This window comes from Pleurodeles waltl, chromosome 6 (assembly GCF_031143425.1).
Source record: "Pleurodeles waltl isolate 20211129_DDA chromosome 6, aPleWal1.hap1.20221129, whole genome shotgun sequence".
In the NCBI taxonomy this organism is placed as follows: Eukaryota; Metazoa; Chordata; class Amphibia; order Caudata; family Salamandridae; genus Pleurodeles; species Pleurodeles waltl.
Window position 1 is genome coordinate 44,486,524 of NC_090445.1, and position 18,198 is coordinate 44,504,721.

General features: G+C 43.6%; 1 protein-coding gene across 1 annotated transcript in view; it reads left to right on the forward strand.

Moving 5' to 3' along the window:
* Positions 1-18,198, forward strand: part of LOC138299144 (complement factor B-like) — a 212,219-nt gene that overhangs the window by 133,108 nt on the left and 60,913 nt on the right. The gene's annotated exons all lie outside the window — the stretch shown is intronic.

Sequence of the window (18,198 nt, forward strand, 5' to 3'; positions counted from 1 at the left end):
TGGACCTGACCCCATTTCCATGTTTTTAATTCACCTGTTGTTTCAGTTCAAGAAGCTTAGTTTGATTACTTTCTCACCATTCACTTAGCTCATTTTAATTTTCCAATGCTCGCCACGCTTAAACCTCTGGGGGGCTGGAGGAACATCAAGACTCCATTTTGTTTTTGGTTGGTCTCCCAGTTCTGTCCTTCAGTTTCAGTAAAGCAGCAGAGAGGACATTATGAGCATGAACCATTTAGATAATTAATAACTGCTCTTTTAGGGGTTTCTTGAGCACAAAGCATTGTCTATACTTTTTAAGGCTCCATCTTAAACATTCATCTTCTAGTGTGACTCCTGTGGGTTTTCATTCAGATTTAGTAAAAGTTAGGTCACTTCATAAGCATACCCTGGGTATAGCAGAATTTATTCGTGACTATAAATTGTTTCTGCTTTTTTTGACGAAAACATGAACCAAAGATACATCTTTGCTAATATTCCTCTGGCCATACCGGCAGTTTATCCCTTAATCACCATGGGTTTTCAGGAAAGTTCAGGACGAGAGTGCCAGAACATTACTTTTGGTAATGTGTGGGCCCAGGCAACCCTGATTTCCCATTCTATCCATACTAGTGTGTCATCCTCCTTGGATATTTCTACATCACTGTCTCAAAATCTGTTCCAGTCAACTCCTAGGTATCTTTGCCTGAGGGTTTGGCTCTTGAATGGCTAGCTATAGAAGCCACACGCTGTACCTCGGATGTAGTATAATGCATCCAACAATCTCTAGGTCCAGAAACACTAAGATGTCCTACGTATGGCTGAAGAGCGTGTGCATTGCAGGTTTGATGCTTGCTGAGGGTTGAGTGCTGTGCCAGGGCCTAGGCACTGAGTCCAAGTTCTGATGTCAAGTAGATGCAGGGTCTGGCCAAAGGCTATGACTAAGATGTTATAAATGATGTCATAAGTGATGCCATTTATTTTAACATGAATGATGTAATATGTGAGGTCATAAATGGTCCATGAGGAGGTGTAAGTTATAGCTAGTTCACTAAACTATAAGTGGGGTATTTTAGTATTTTGTTTTAACATTGACTCATGTCTAATTCCAACACCTAACTATATTGTCACTTTAACCATTGTTTTTGTCACTGAGTATATATGTACCACCAACCTATAAAGGTTTTGTGTATGTGTGTATTTAGAACAATTGTAGGTGGCTCCACTAGTTTTATCTGTTGTTAATGCGCGCCCCTCCTCTGTGAATGACACTTCATCTCTTATATGGTATCTGACAAGACAGCTAAAAAACTATATTAAATTAAGATGAACTCGGTTGCTCGAAAATTCTGGGATGGCATAAAGGGCCACATGTAGCAAAGTTCATATTTGCGAGTCGCAAATTGCAAGTCAGAGCGTCTTGCAATTTGCGAGTCGCAAATCCGAATGTAGGGCAGTGCCCTTGACACTAATTGTCATGACCACACAAACTTGCCAAGTCAAATCAAAGTGCATGAGAAAAGCAAAGAGATATCCTCAGTGGAGACAGCAAAGCCCAAACTGGAAGAAGGTTTGCAGAGTAATCTTGCGCTTATTTCAAAGGAAGAATCAAGAAGAGAAGATCCAAGATGGCCGCTGTGAGTCCTGAAGGTTAGTTACAGTTCTAGTCTTGCAATCGGTTGGTTGCTAGGTTACGAGCTCTCCAGCTGGAAGCCTTGCACTTCAACTGAGGTCTGACAGGAATCAGCTGTGTGGAGAGAGAGCGCGCTTCAGAACAGAAACTCCTGTGAGGTAAAATTACATTTGAAGATTATATTACAGAAAACTGATAAATATTGTCAAGGTTTATTCGAAGAGTTTGATAGTAGACCGTTCCCGTGGAAGTCGGCAAGGCTACAGAGTTAATGTATGAATTAACCTTATGTTTACAAGGTTCTTGTTTAAGATATTAAAGTCAAAGAAAAAACGAACTTTAAAAGAGCAAGTATCTACAAATGTCAAGGTTATAAACAAAGGCCAAGTTTAAAGGAGAAACGAACTGTTAACAAATAAGCATTTACAAATTCAATGGTAATAAACCAAAATAGAGTTTAAAAGAGAAACAAACTTAAATAAACAAGCATTTACAACTACAAGTTATCGACAGATGTCGAAGTAAGGAAGGAGAAAGTAACTGTAATAAACAAGCATTTACCTAAAAACAAGTTGTCAACAAATGTCGAAGTAAGAAAGGAGAAACGAACTTTAATAAACAAGCATTTACAAATACAAGTATTGACAGAAGTCACAATAAGACAGGAGAAATTAAATAACATCAGCTGATTTGAAGAACGCATTATCACCAACTATATATATATATATATATATATATATATATATATATATAGCAACATAAAACCAATCTCTAACAAAGGTTGAGAAGTTCTTCCAGAATCAGTAATAAGCATTTTTTTAAGAAGAGCTATCATTTATAGAGAGAAGCAAGGCTACAGAGAACTCAGGGTGAGTGAAGAAATAATAGAATTAAAGAGAATTAAGTGTTGAGAGTAGAAAGTGAAAAACTGATGTTGTATGTCCCTAGTAATTGCGACTGTGACTCTTGCAGGTGCTGTATCCAATCTTAGATGTGAAGAGGCAGACTGAGTACTGGCGTTCATCATCTCTGTGGCAGTCTCTCTACCATCCCATTCCCCTTTCCCCCTCCGGGGTACTCAGCACGAAGGATTAATATTCGTTGTGAGTAGCTTGGGTCGGGACTGAGGAGTTATCTTCTGCTTCTGAGGAAATCTAATTGAAGTATCCTGACAGATTGAAGTGCCAACACCCTAATTTTAGGGAAAAAACTGATTTCCTCCTGAGCAGAATGGCAGAAGGAATTGATATAAAAGCATTAGCCACCGTTTTGGAAGGGTTACGGAAACAATTAAATAAGAAGAAACAGTCCAAATAAAACAGCGAAAAAATGAGTTAGGGAACACCGCTAAATCAAATGAATCTGTGTTTTCACAAATCCCTAGCCCTTCACAGTCTGCAGGTATATCCACTCAAGTAATTCATGCGGTTTCCCCTATTATTCCTTTGGCTCAACCCGAGCGCTTCGGTGGGGATCCAAATAAGGCGCAGATTTTTCTGACCCAATGCTCATTGCATTTTTTATGTAGACCAGTCATTTTTTCCGAAGACCAGTCCAAAGTGGCATTTATATTGTCTTATCTGACAGTGGCCGCATGGTCCATGCCAATAATTTCCAGAAATGATCCTGTTTTATATCATTTCCAAAATTTCAAGGAAGAGTTCTTAAGAATATTTGATCGGCGAACTGCAGCTCAAGCCACTGACAATGAACTACTGGAAATCAGGCAAGGTAATAAAGATCTAGTAGCCTATATGGCTCATTTCAATAAACTCATTGTAGAGACTGCCTGGCCGGAGTCAAAAAGAGCCGCCATATTTTATCGTGGACTGAGAGATGAATTGAAAGATGCCTTAGCACAAGTTCCAAATAGACCCACCGAAATTTCGGAGTTAATTGATCTTGTGTTACAGATTGACCACCGGTTAACTGAACGAAGAGCAGAAAAGAGAAGAGAGTATCGACCATTTACCCTGAGAATTGATCGTGTAAGAAATGATCATACGAGAGCCAGAGAAGGGATAACGATAGAAGAACCAATGCAAATTGGTTCCATCCGAGGTCCTTTATCTAAGGAAGAAAAAGAGAAAAGAAGAGTGAATCAACTATGTTTATATTGCGGTCTATCTGGGCATTTTGTTAAAAACTGTCCCAAGAAACCCAAAGCTCTTCAGTCGGGAAAAGGCCAGCTTCATCAGTAGAGGGAGTTGCCCTGATGAAAGCAGAACCCAAGACAACTCCTTTAGATCAACGAGTGGCGAATACCTTACAAACCACAGCGCCACATTTGGTACAAACAGTATCAGTTAAGACCCTTGAGAAGGAAATTTAAGGGATCTCAGTTATGATAGACTCTGGAGCTACGGGCAACTTCTGTGATATCAAATACGCTCGTAAAATGGGTATTCGATTTATCAAGAAATCTACTTTGGAAGTAGTTAGAGCTGTGGATGGAACCAATCTTTCTTCAGGACCCATTTCCCATGAGACCGAAACAATTCAGATGCAAGGTATTGGTGGACATCAGGAGCAGATAATCTTTAATTTGATAGATGCTCCACAATTTCAACTCATTTTGGGTCTGCCCTGGCTTACAGAACATAATCCACAAATTGATTGGAGCAAAAGAACGATCAAGATGAATTCCTCTTAATGCAAAGAGAATTGCTTTCATGATGGAGTGGAAGTGTCAACCAAGTCCCAAGCGGCCTGTTTATCATCACACTCTTCAATGATCTGTGCACTAAAGACAGCAGAAATCCCAAAAGAATATGAGGATTTAGTCGCCGTTTTTGATGAAAAGGAGGCTGAGAAATTGCCACCACATCGACCCTACAACTGCAAAACTGAAATGGAGCCAGGTGCGATATTGCCATGTAGCAGAATATACGCATTGACCGAAGCAGAGAATCAACATTTAAAGGAGTATTTGGATCAATATCTTGCTAATGGTTTTATTCGTCCTTCTGAATCTCCAGGGTCATCCCCACTATTTTTCATACCAAAGAAAGATGGGAGTCTTCGAACTTGCATTGATTATCGAGCCTTCAATCAGGTTACCATCAAGAATCGATACCCACTGCCTTTAGTGTCAGTTTTATTAGATCAAGTAAAGAATGCTAGAATCTACACCAAATTGGACCTGCGAGGAGCATATCATTTGATTCGAGTGGCTTCAGGGGATGAATGGAAAACCGCTTTTCGGACTCGATACAGATTATTTGAATATCAAGTGATGCCTTATGGGTTATGCAATGTTCCTGCTGCCTTCCAGCATTTCGTTAATGATATATTACGAGAATTCCTCGACCGGATTGCCATGGTTTATATAGATGACATTTTAATCTTTTCTGACAATCTACAGGAGCACATTTCCCATGTTCGATCCATCCTCACAAGGTTGCAAGAAAACCATCTCTATGTAAAATTGGAGAAGTGTGCATTTCATGTGGAACAAGTTGAGTTCTTAGGATTCATTTTGTCACCAGAAGGAGTTAGTATGGATCCTGCCAAGATAAAGAAAGTGCAACATTGGCCTTCTCCTTGCAATGTCAAAGAGATCCAGAGTTTCTTGGGGTTTGCTAATTTTTATCGAAGATTCATATCCAATTTTTCTCAAACAGTTACACCCATTACTCGATTGTTGAAGAAAGGAGTGAAGTATGAGTGGACAAAAGAAGCTGAAAATGCTTTTAATTTTTTGAAGAATTCCTTCATCTCAGCTCCAATCTTGCACCACCCCAATCCAGATGAGCCATATTATGTGGAGGCAGATGCTTCAGATGTTGCCATAGGAGGTATCCTTTCCCAGCGTCATAAAGATACAGGTCAATTACATCCAGTGGCCTATTTCTCTCGAAAATTAACACCACCAGAGATAAATTATTCAATTGCAGATAAGGAGCTATTGGCAGTCAAAGAAACTTTTCGTGAGTGGAGGCTTTACATTTTGGGAGCTAAGCATAAAGTGACCATTTACACGGACCACCGAAATTTACAGTTTTTAAAATCAGCTCGAACTCTAACAGCTAGACAACTGCGTTGGTCCCTATATTTTGCAAACTTTGATTTTGTTATCACTTTCAGACCAGGAAAAGTATATGGGAAGGCAGATGCTCTATCTCGAATTGATACCGGTGCAGTTAAAGAGCCTCCAGAAAAAGAATTGATTACTCCGCAAGAGAAGTTCATATCTGCCATATTGTATGAAAATTTAACCAAAGAAATTCAAGAAAACTTAACATTCGAAGGAATGCTGACGTGGTTCAAAGAAGGCCAAGGAAGAGAAATCAAAAAAGGTTTGCCATACTTTAAAGGTGCACTGTATGTTCCGACTGTAGAGCTGCAAGAAAACATTCTTCAGGCTTATCATGAAGATCAATTGGCTGGACACAAAGGAATTCAAAAGACTCAAAATCTAATACAACGAGAATTTTGATGGCCAAAAATGAAAACTCAGATAAGACAATATGTGTCAACTTGTAACAAATGTCAAAGAGGGAAATCAAATAGAACAGCTTCACAAGGTCTGTTAAGACCTTTGCCCACTGCACCCCATGCCTGGCATACTGTTACTATGGATCTTATAGTGGACCTCCCTAGTAGCCAAGGTTTTAACACTATCCTAGTTTTTCTAGACAAAACTTTCACTAAAATGGCGCATTTCATTCCTTTGAAAGAAATCCCTCGAGCCCCACAGGTTGCACAGTTGTTTACACAACACATAGTACGCGCCCATGGTATCCCAAAAATTCTAGTTTCAGACAGGGGGTCCCAATTTGTTTCTCGCTTTTGTAAGGTCTTTAGTAAAAGATTAGGAATTGATTCTCGTTACTCTACCAGTTACCATCCTGAAACCGATGGGCAAACAGAGAGAGTGAATCAAGTGTTAGAATAGTATTTAAGACTCAATTTATTCGATAAAGAGAAGGAATGGCCCGAGTTGATGTGGGTAGCTGAATTTGCTTACAATAATGCTGTTCATTCCACCACTGGGTTCACCCCCTTTTATCTGAACCATGGTAGACATCCTAATGTAATGTTGGGTAAAGAAGATGATTCAGTGCCTGCAGTAGAAGAGATGGTGAGGGATTTGCAGACCACGTTAGTTAGGGCTAGAAAAAACATAATTCAAGCAAAAGACTCATATAAGACTCAGGCTGATAGAAAAAGAAGAGAGAGACCCATTTATTCGAAAGGAGACAAAGTTTGGTTATCCACTCGTCATTTACGTCTCAAAGGAAATCGCAAATTTCACCCACGATTTATAGGCCCATTCAAAGTTGACAAGATGATCAATCCAGTGGCAGTTAAATTGCAGTTGCCAGCTCATCTAAAGATACATCCTGTTTTCCATGTCTCCTTGTTAAAGAATAGTCCTCCAAATTTACGTCAAAACTCCCCTCCAATTCCTATCCAGATTAGCTCTGCAGAAGAGTATGAGATCAATCAAATCTTAGATTCCAAAATCCGTAATGGCCAGCTTTATTATCTAATTGATTGGAAAGGTTATGGTCCAGAGGAACGATCCTGGGAGCCGCACGAGTATGTACATGCTTCAAGATTAGTGAGAAACTTTCATAGAACCTACCCAAGCAAACCTAAATTGGAGAACTGTTCCTTGAGGGGGAGTACTGTCATGACCACACAAACTTGCCAAGTCAAATCAAAGAAGTGCATGAGAAAAGCAAAGAGATATCCTCAGTGGAGACAGCAAAGCCCAAACTGGAAGAAGGTTTGCAGAGTAATCTTGCGCTTATTTCAAAGGAAGAATCAAGAAGAGAAGATCCAAGATGGACGCTGTGAGTCCTGAAGGTTAGTTACAGTTCTAAGCAAAAACAACAAGTGATGGACGGAATGCTGAACATTGTCAAACACTCACCCCCAGTCATAGATCTGGGTTTAATCCATCGTTCTTTTGCTCACCATGCTACCCCAGTTGGGACCCAGCCATATGCAAATCAGTCATGACCCTGTTCCTCATGGGAACAGTCCAGACCGAACTGCCAAGCCAGGTCCTCACTGGACCGGAAACAAGCATCCTGGGACCGGTTTCGGGGTTTCACCCCTCATCAGCCAGGCTAGCTTGAATCCAGTGGCATGGGAAGCACGGGACCCACGTCTGGGCATACCCTTCCCATCACCTGTTGTTTTTTAGTTACAGTTCTAGTCTTGCAATCGGTTGGTTGCTAGGTTACGAGCTCTCCAGCTGGAAGCCTTGCACTTCAACTGAGGTCTGACAGGAATCAGCTGTGTGGAGAGAGAGCGCGCTTCAGAACAGAAACTCCTGTGAGGTAAAATTACATTTGAAGATTATATTACAAAAAACTGATAAATATTGTCAAGGTTTATTCGAAGAGTTTGATAGTAGACCGTTCCCGTGGAAGTCGGCAAGGCTACAGAGTTAATGTATGAATTAACCTTATGTTTACAAGGTTCTTGTTTAAGATATTAAAGTCAAAGAAAAAACGAACTTTAAAAGAGCAAGTATCTACAAATGTCAAAGTTATAAACAAAGGCCAAGTTTAACCGCTTAGGTGCGGGCGTCGGCCACTGGCCGACGCCCACACACCCTCCCTGGTGCGGGTCACGACCAGTGGCCGACACCAGGAAGGGTATCAATAAATCCTCGGGTGCGTCGAGGATTTTTTTTTTTTTTAAACCCCCCCCGGGAGACACGGAAGCTTCCGTGTCTCCCCCCGCCCCCCCCCACCCGCCCCTTTGTGACGTCAGCGCGCCTCGTTGCAAAGGTGTTTTCCCCATCAAAGCAGGAAGCAGCCTTGCGGCCGCTTCCTGCTTTGATGGGGAAAACAGCCTTTCTCACGTTCGGGAAGGCCTCGTAAGAAAGGGGAGTGTCTCCCCTTTCTTACGAGGCCTTCCTGAAAGTGTTTCCTGGCCCCCCGGTCGCAGCTGTGCTGCGATCGGGGGCCAGGAAACACTTTCAGGTTTCCTGGCCCCCCGATCGCAGCACAGCTGCGATCGGGGGGCCAGGAAACACTTTGAAAAGGCCTCGTAAGAAAGGGGAGACTCTCCCCTTTCTTACGAGGCCTTCTCAAAGTGTTTCTGGCCCCCGATCGCAGCTGTGCTGCGATCGGGGGCCAGAAACAGTTTGAGAAGGCCTCGTAAGAAAGGGGGAGAGTCTCCCCTTTCTTACGAGGCCTTCTCAAAGTGTTTCCTGGCCCCCGATCGCAGCACAGCTGCGATCGGGGGCCAGGAAACACCACTAGACGCCAGGGATTTCACTTTGGGGGGGCGGCCCCCTCGGAAAACGGGCCCCCCCCACCGGGGGCATAATTAATAAAAAAAAAAAAGGTAGGTGCACCCTGGGGGGGGGGGGGGGGGGTGCGATCGCGCCCCCCCCCCCCAGGGGATTGGTTTTTTTTTTTTTTTTAAATAATAAAAAAAAAAAAAAATGACAGGGGGTCGCCCGTGGGCAGGGTGACCCCCTGTGGGAGCAATTTTTTTTTTTAGATGTTGTAGGGTTTCCCTGGGGGCCATTTTGGCCCCCAAGGAAACCATACAACAACTAAAAAAAATAGATCTATATATGTAGATAGATATATCTATGTACATGGATATATCTATAGATATATCTATGTACATAGATATATATATATATATAGAGGTAGATCTATATATACCAAAGAGATTTATAAAGTGTGCTCCTCACCTGTGAGGGTCTCAAGGCGCTTGGGGGGGGGGCGGGGGGAGGGAAAGGGGCTGGGAGGTTCACTGTTCGAAAAGCCAGGTTTTGAGGCCCTTCCTGAAAAGAAGTAGGTTTTGGGTCTTGCGAAGGTGGGTTGTGAGGGCGTTCCAGGTTTTGGGTGCAAGGTAGGAGAAGGATCTGCCCCCGGTGGTGGTGTGTTTGATGCGGGGGACAGAGGCGAGAGAGAGGTCAGCTGAGCGGACGTTTCGTGTGGGGGTGTGGAAGGTGACTCTCGTTGAGGTAGGCAGGGCCTGTGTTGTGGAGTGATTTGTGTGCGAGGATGAGGATCTTGAAGGTGATCCTTTTGTCAATGGGGAGCCAGTGGAGGGATTTGAGGTGTGGAGAGATGTGTTCGTGTCGGCGGAGGTCGAGGATGAGTCGTGCTGCTGAGTTCTAGATGCGTGTAGTTTGCGCTTGAGTTTTAGAGTGGTGCCGGCGTAGAGGGCGTTTCCGTAATCAAGCCTGCTGCTGATGTGTGCGTGAGTGACAGTTTTTCTGGTCTCTGTGGGGATCCATTTGAATGTTTTTCAGTATACGGAGTGTGTTGAAGCATGAGGAGGTGAGAGCGTTGATTTGTTGGGTCATCGAGAGGGAGGAGTCTAGGATGATGCTGAGGTTGCGTGCGTGGTTGGCGGGGGTGGGTGCAGGGCCTAGCGTGGTGGGCCACCATGAGGGGTCCCAGGTGTTTTTGTGTGGGCCAAAGAGGATTATTTCGGTTTTGCTTGAGTTGAGTTTCAGGTGATTGGCTGTCATATATATATCACTTTTGTCAATATGTGTGTGGTTTCCCTGGGGGGAAAAGGGTCCGACTTGTCTAGTGGCAGTTTTAGTGCCATAAAGAAGCGCAGAAGGTTTATATGCCTACTGCAAAGAGCAAATCTGTATTTTATGTAAATAGCTGAGTACATTAGCAAAGTCTATGGAGAGATGAAGGGCACTTTTGCTGGGTGGTAATGAGGGAATCCGAGGAGGAGGGAGTGGGAGCACCAATAATGATTGTTGGACTGGGCGCAGGAGGTGCTAAAGACTGTGACGAATGGTATGTGACAAGGTGTTTTTTGAGTGTCTTGAAAGTACGTGCTGATTGAGGGAAGAAGCGCAGGTAAGGTGGCCTCTACTGTTGCACGTATCTCACACACCATCGATTTTGTGACTGTCTACGTAGGCTAGTGTTTTAGAGCAACAGTTTAGCCAATAGCAGAGATGGCATCTTGATGGATGACTGCTGCCTACACTCGGGTTATAGAGGACCGCTCTGACATAGGATCAGAGACTGAGACATCAGATACTGAGACAGCATCTGAGGGATAGGACAATGGCGCAGACTCTGGGAGTGATTTTTCAGTCAGAGGAGTCCCATTCGATAACTCCTCTTCCAGTACATTATGAGGGAGGTGATGAGGACAGTCCTGCTGTCCCTTCGCAAGCTGTTTGTGCAACTGGGTAATAGTGGGTTAGCCCAACCCAGAGAGCAGGTGAATGCGGCGGCAAGCAGAGAGAGAGTGCTCTCTTGGGAGCTCCCCAATTTAGTTCAGCCCCAAATTCCACCACCCAAATCATATTGTGGAGACATCAAAATTATCCATGGCAAAACAAACTGGTTTTGTAAGGCAGGCACCTGTGTTTTTGGTCCTGGATTCGGCGGCCATATAGAGAAACACAATAAACCCAAACATTTCTGGAAACTAGACATTCGGGGGAGTCCACAGAGGTGTGACTTGTGTGGCTTCCCCAAAGTTTTCTTACCCAGAATACCCTGCAAAGCTGAAATGTTGAAAAAAAACTCAATTTTTCTCGCATTTCTGTCACACAAACTACAGGAATATGCTGGGATCCACAATATTCCTACCACCCAGTGACTCCTCACCTGTCCTGATAAAAACACTACCCCACTTGAGTGCCTACACCTAGTGTCTGTGTCAGGAATGGATCACCCCAGGGTCAACAGCTGCCTCACGTAAGGACCAACATTGACCGTTGTGTGATCTATTCCTGTCGCAGGCACCAGGCCTAACCACACAAGTGAGGTATCATTTTTATCGGGAGGCTTGGGGGAACGCTGGGTGGAAGGAAATTTGTGGCTCCTCTCAGATTCCAGAACTTTCTGTCACCGAAATGTGAGGAAAACTTGTTTTTTTGCCACTTTTTGAGGTTTGCAAAGGATTCTGGGTAACAGAACCTGGTCCGAGCACCGCAAGTCACCCCTCCTTGGATTCCCCTAGGTCTCTAGTTTTCAGAAATGCACAGGTTTGGTAGGTTTCCCTAGGTGCCGGCTGAGCTAGAGGCCAAAATCTACAGGTAGGCACTTTGCAAAAAACAGCTCTGTTTTCTGTGATGTGTCCACGTTGTGTTTTGGGGCATTTCCTGTCGCGGGCGCTAGGCCTACCCACACAAGTGAGGTATCATTTTTATCGGGAGACTTGGGGGGACGCTGGGTGGAAGGAAATTTGAGGCTCCTCTCAGATTCCAGAACTTTCTGTCACCGAAATGTGAGGAAAACTTGTTTTTTTAGCCACTTTTTGAGGTTTGCAAAGGATTCTGGGTAACAGAACCTGGTCAGAGCCCCGCGAGTCACCCCATCTTGGATTCCCCTAGGTCTCTAGTTTTCAGAAATGTACAGGTTTGGTAGGTTTCCCTAGGTGCCGGCTGAGCTAGAGGCCAAAATCTACAGGTAGGCACTTTGCAAAAAACAGCTCTGTTTTCTGTGATGTGTCCACGTTGTGTTTTGGGGCATTTCCTGTCGCGGGCGCTAGGCCTACCCACACAAGTGAGGTATCATTTTTATCGGGAGACTTGGGGGGACGCTGGGTGGAAGGAAATTTGAGGCTCCTCTCCGATTCCAGAACTTTCTGTCACCGAAATGTGAGGAAAACTTGTTTTTTTAGCCACTTTTTGAGGTTTGCAAAGGATTCTGGGTAACAGAACCTGGTCAGAGCCCCGCGAGTCACCCCATCTTGGATTCCCCTAGGTCTCTAGTTTTCAAAAATGTACAGGTTTGGTAGGTTTCCCTAGGTGCCGGCTGAGCTAGAGGCCAAAATCTACAGGTAGGCACTTTGCAAAAAACAGCTCTGTTTTCTGTGATGTGTCCACGTTGTGTTTTGGGGCATTTCCTGTCGCGGGCGCTAGGCCTACCCACACAAGTGAGGTATCATTTTTATCGGGAGACTTGGGGGGACGCTGGGTGGAAGGAAATTTGAGGCTCCTCTCCGATTCCAGAACTTTCTGTCACCGAAATGTGAGGAAAACTTGTTTTTTTAGCCACTTTTTGAGGTTTGCAAAGGATTCTGGGTAACAGAACCTGGTCAGAGCCCCGCGAGTCACCCCATCTTGGATTCCCCTAGGTCTCTAGTTTTCAAAAATGTACAGGTTTGGTAGGTTTCCCTAGGTGCCGGCTGAGCTAGAGGCCAAAATCTACAGGTAGGCACTTTGCAAAAAACAGCTCTGTTTTCTGTGATGTGTCCACGTTGTGTTTTGGGGCATTTCCTGTCGCGGGCGCTAGGCCTACCCACACAAGTGAGGTATCATTTTTATCGGGAGACTTGGGGGGACGCTGGGTGGAAGGAAATTTGAGGCTCCTCTCCGATTCCAGAACTTTCTGTCACCGAAATGTGAGGAAAACTTGTTTTTTTAGCCACTTTTTGAGGTTTGCAAAGGATTCTGGGTAACAGAACCTGGTCAGAGCCCCGCGAGTCACCCCATCTTGGATTCCCCTAGGTCTCTAGTTTTCAAAAATGTACAGGTTTGGTAGGTTTCCCTAGGTGCCGGCTGAGCTAGAGGCCAAAATCTACAGGTAGGCACTTTGCAAAAAACAGCTCTGTTTTCTGTGATGTGTCCACGTTGTGTTTTGGGGCATTTCCTGTCGCGGGCGCTAGGCCTACCCACACAAGTGAGGTATCATTTTTATCGGGAGACTTGGGGGGACGCTGGGTGGAAGGAAATTTGAGGCTCCTCTCAGATTCCAGAACTTTCTGTCACCGAAATGTGAGGAAAACTTGTTTTTTTAGCCACTTTTTGAGGTTTGCAAAGGATTCTGGGTAACAGAACCTGGTCAGAGCCCCGCGAGTCACCCCATCTTGGATTCCCCTAGGTCTCTAGTTTTCAAAAATGTACAGGTTTGGTAGGTTTCCCTATGTGCCGGCTGAGCTAGAGGCCATAATCCACAGGTAGGCACTTTGCAAAAAAACAGCTCTGTATTTTGTGAAAAAATGGGATGTGTCCACGTTGTGTTTTGGGGCATTTCCTGTCGCGGGCGCTAGGCCTACCCACACAAGTGAGGTATCATTTTTTTCGGGAGACTTGGGGGAACATAGAATAGCAAAACAAGTGTTATTGCCCCTTATCTTTCTCTACATTTTTTCTTCCAAATATAAGAGAGTGTGTAAAAAAGACGTCTATTTGAGAAATGCCCTGCAATTCACATGCTAGTATGGGCACCTCGGAATTCAAAGATGTGCAAATAACCACTGCTCCTCAAAACCTTATCTTGATCCCATTTTGGAAATGCAAAGGTTTTCTTGATACCTCTTTTTCACTCCTCATATTTCAGCAAATGAATTGCTGTATACCCAGTATAGAATGAAAAACAACTGCAGGGTGCACCTCATTTATTGGCTCTGGGTACCTAGGGTTCTTGATGAACCTATAAGCCCTTTATATCCCCGCAACCAGAAGAGTCCAGCAGACAAAACGGTATATTGCTTTCAGAAATCTGACATCGCAGGAAAAAGTTACAGAGTAAAACATAAAGAAAAATGGCTGTTGTTTTCAGCTCAATTTCAATATTTTTTTATTTCAGCTGTTATTTTCTGTAGGAAAACCTTGTAGGATCTACACAAATGACCCCTTGCTGAATTCAGAATTTTGTCTAGTTTTCAGAAATGTTTAGCTTTCCGGGATCCAGCATTGGTTTCACACCCATTCCTGTCACTAACTGGAAGGAGGTTGAAAGCACCAAAAATAGTAAAAATGGGGTATGTCCCAGTAAAATGCCAAATTTGTGTTGGAAAATGTGGTTTTCTGATTCAAGTCTGCCCGTTCCTGAAAGGTGGGAAGATAGTGATTTCAGCACCAGAAACCCTTTGTTGATGGCATTTTCAGGGAAAAAACCACAAGCCTTCTTCGGCGGCCCTTTTTTCCCATTTTTTTGGAAAAAACTAAATTTTCACTGTATTTTGGCTATTTTCTTGGTCTCCTCCAGGGTAAACCACAAACTCTGGGTACCATTAGAATCCCCAGGATGTTGGAAAAAAAGGACGCAAATTTGGCGTGGTTAGCTTATGTGGACAAAAAGTTATGAAGCCCTAAGCGCGAACTACCCCAAATAGCCAAAAAAGGGCTCAGCACTGGGGGGGAAAAGGCCCAGCAGCTAAGGGGTTAAAGGAGAAACGAACTGTTAACAAATAAGCATTTACAAATTCAATGGTAATAAACCAAAATAGAGTTTAAAAGAGAAACGAACTTAAATAAACAAGCATTTACAACTACAAGTTATCGACAGATGTCGAAGTAAGGAAGGAGAAACTAACTGTAATAAACAAGCATTTACAAAAACAAGTTATCAACAAATGTCGAAGTAAGAAAGGAGAAACGAACTTTAATAAACAAGCATTTACAAATACAAGTATTGACAGAAGTCACAATAAGACAGGAGAAATTAAATAACATCAGCTGATTTGAAGAACGCATTATCACCAACTATATATATATATATATAGCAACATAAAACCAATCTCTAACAAAGGTTGAAAAGTTCTTCCAGAATCAGTAATAAGCATTTTTTGAAGAAGAGCTATCATTTATAGAGAGAAGCAAGGCTACAGAGAACTCAGGGTGAGTGAAGAAATAATAGAATTAAAGAGAATTAAGTGTTGAGAGTAGAAAGTGAAAAACTGATGTTGTATGTCCCTAGTAATTGCGACTGTGACTCTTGCAGGTGCTGTATCCAATCTTAGATGTGAAGAGGCAGACTGAGTACTGGCGTTCATCATCTCTGTGGCAGTCTCTCTACCATCCCATTCCCCTTTCCCCCTCCGGGGTACTCAGCACGAAGGATTAATATTCGTTGTGAGTAGCTCGGGTCGGGACTGAGGAGTTATCTTCTGCTTCTGAGGAAATCGAATTGAAGTATCCTGACACTAATTGCGACTCGCAAGGGGGTCACAAATGCCCACCTTATGAATATTCATGAGGTAGCTCGCAATTTGCGACCCCTTTGGGAATGGAGGCCCTCTCAGGGATGGTTGCCTGCTGCAGACAGCAGACCACCATGTCTGTGACTGCTTTTCAATATAAGCAGTTTTTTTTTGTTGTAATGCAGCCCGTTTTCCTTAAAGGAAAACGAGATGCATTACAAAAACAAAAAATGCCTGCTCTGAAAAAAAGATTCTGTGACATTCACAAAGGGGAAGGGGTCCCAGGAGGAACCCTTCCCGTTTGCGATTGTGTTACCACCAGTGTGACACTGGTGGTAACTGCAATTGCTTTGCAACCGAGTTTGCGGTCAGAAAGCAATCCTACATCGCACTGCGAGTCGCAATTAGGCAGGGAACACCCCTTCCTAATTGCGAGTTGCAAACCCGTTTTGCGATTCGGTAACAATGTTACCGAATCGCAAAACTGGGTTTGTGCATCAGGAAGTGCTTTTTGCACGTCGCAAACAGCCAAATTCGCTGTTTGCGAGGTGCAAAAAGCTACGTACATGTGGCCCAAAGTCTTTATAAAAATAAGTTCAAAGAGCACGCCTCTGATTCAACATTAGCATTAGTATTAAGTGGGCTTACATACACAGACACACACACACAACCCCATCCCTCCCTGTACGAAACTATGCAAAAACTTCTCAAATAGTTAATAGCTTGTAACTAGCACGGCACCAGTACTAAGCACATGCACTTTTACACACACTTCCCAACAATCTGTGAGGAAAATGAGGTGGGGTTTCTCAGGTTCAAAACCACCAATTTGCATGATGATGACTAGAAGTCATATCACATGGCCTTTGCTCCAATGATGACATCACAGGAAATGACGTTACATGATAATGGATCCAGATGGAAAGAAACAAGTGTGGCTTTTGACTTAGACCACATCATAAGAAATAAATGACATGACATAAATGAGTGGCATTTGATCGCTATGACCCAACCCAACCTAAACATCACGTCTTCATCATCAGATATACTGGTGCTATGCAGTTTTGTTAATAACCTGAGTAATTTTCCCAGCCCTTTGTTTCATGGTTTTAGAGGGTTGTTGGGAGTTCTCTTTCTGCGGTGGCAACTGCTGTAAGCCCCATAGTAGGTCAAATCAATAGGTCCCTCAAAGGCAGTGGGATGACTCAGAGTAAGCGGCAGGCTGTAGTTTTGCTTTGTTCCCATAGTCTTGGGGCAACTCATCCTGGGTGCGGATTCGGTGGCTAGTAGGATGGAGGAGGACACTCAATAATGACAGAGGCGGGAGCCTTTGTGTTTGTGATATTATAAGAGAGCCCAGTAACTAAAGGTTTGGTACTCCACAAAAATACATTTCTAGGTGCGGCTCTTCCACTAGGGCGGAGGAGCGTCACCCCCCACCCCCAAGCCAGCAGCAGCTGCTGCACACCTTGTATTACAAAACGATAATAAACTGTATTTATTATCGTTTTGTATTAAAAGGGGTGGGGCCACGGACTGTGACGAGCACTGAGGGGGAGACAGCCGGCCAAACAACATGCGCACTAGGCTCTCTCCAGCCCGGCACTGTGTTGCTGTCTCACATAATCAAGTGATCCAAATGGGCAACTAAAGCAGCAAAGGACGTTAGGGCAGCATTAGGACAGCCTAAGTGCAGACAAACAACCATCCTAATTTAGCATCACTACTAGTGCATTCCAATAAAAATGTGTGTAGAATGGGTGCATTACACATAGCGGCCCTCTAAATATCAAGAGCAGGAAGATGCTGACAAAACACTGGTGTTGCTGGAATAGCTCTGGTATTGTGTCCACACACAACATGGTAAAGCAAAAGGTAAGCCAACGAGCTGGGCCTACAGCTCACTACCGCAAAGATGCTGCTGTATTACTTAAGGTATTCACAACAAGTCTTTTTAAAATGGTTTCATAGCTTTAGCAAGCAAGATGAACGAGAACGGTTCTAGGCTGTCTGGTGCATCTTAAACTCAAAGCAATCAATAAGACACATAGGGGCAGATTTACAAGCCCCTTGCGCCTCGCACCACATTAGCATAATTTTTTATGCTAAGGTAGCGTTAGGCATATATTTCCAATGTGCTATATTTACATTGCCCCACTTTGTAAACCCTTGCGCCACATTATGCATGCACCAGGCATAATGTATGCAAGGAGGGCGTTCTGGCACTGGGAGGCCCTAAAAAATGGGCTGCACCATTGATTGTGTCATTTTTAATGCCTGCTTAAGGTAGACGTTAATATGATGCACCCATATTAGTCTACGGGCCTCCCTTCACTTTGCAGGATTAGCTCCATAATTTTTGGCGCTAATACTACAAAGCGCCACAATAGCGTCAACATTTTTGACGCTATTGTTCTAACATGCGCCATAGTGCGGTCTGTTGTAAATAAAGCACACTCATGGTGTTGTTAGAGTGGTTCAGGGCAAGGCAAGAAAAGGGGCACATCAGGAGTGATGCGCCACTTTCCTGTAAATATGCCCTATAAGGCTTACATTAGAGACTGGAGGCAAAAGAAAATCTCAAATTTCTGAAGACAACTGTAAATGCAAAGAATTCTCCAGCTGACTTTGCTCCATCACAAGGATAGTCTTGTGGAGATAGGTTTATTATGTTCAGTCCCCTCCTAACTTTAAATGAATGAATCCTTATGCCCTTCAGATTCCGCCATGTACACATGCGACAGGTCAGT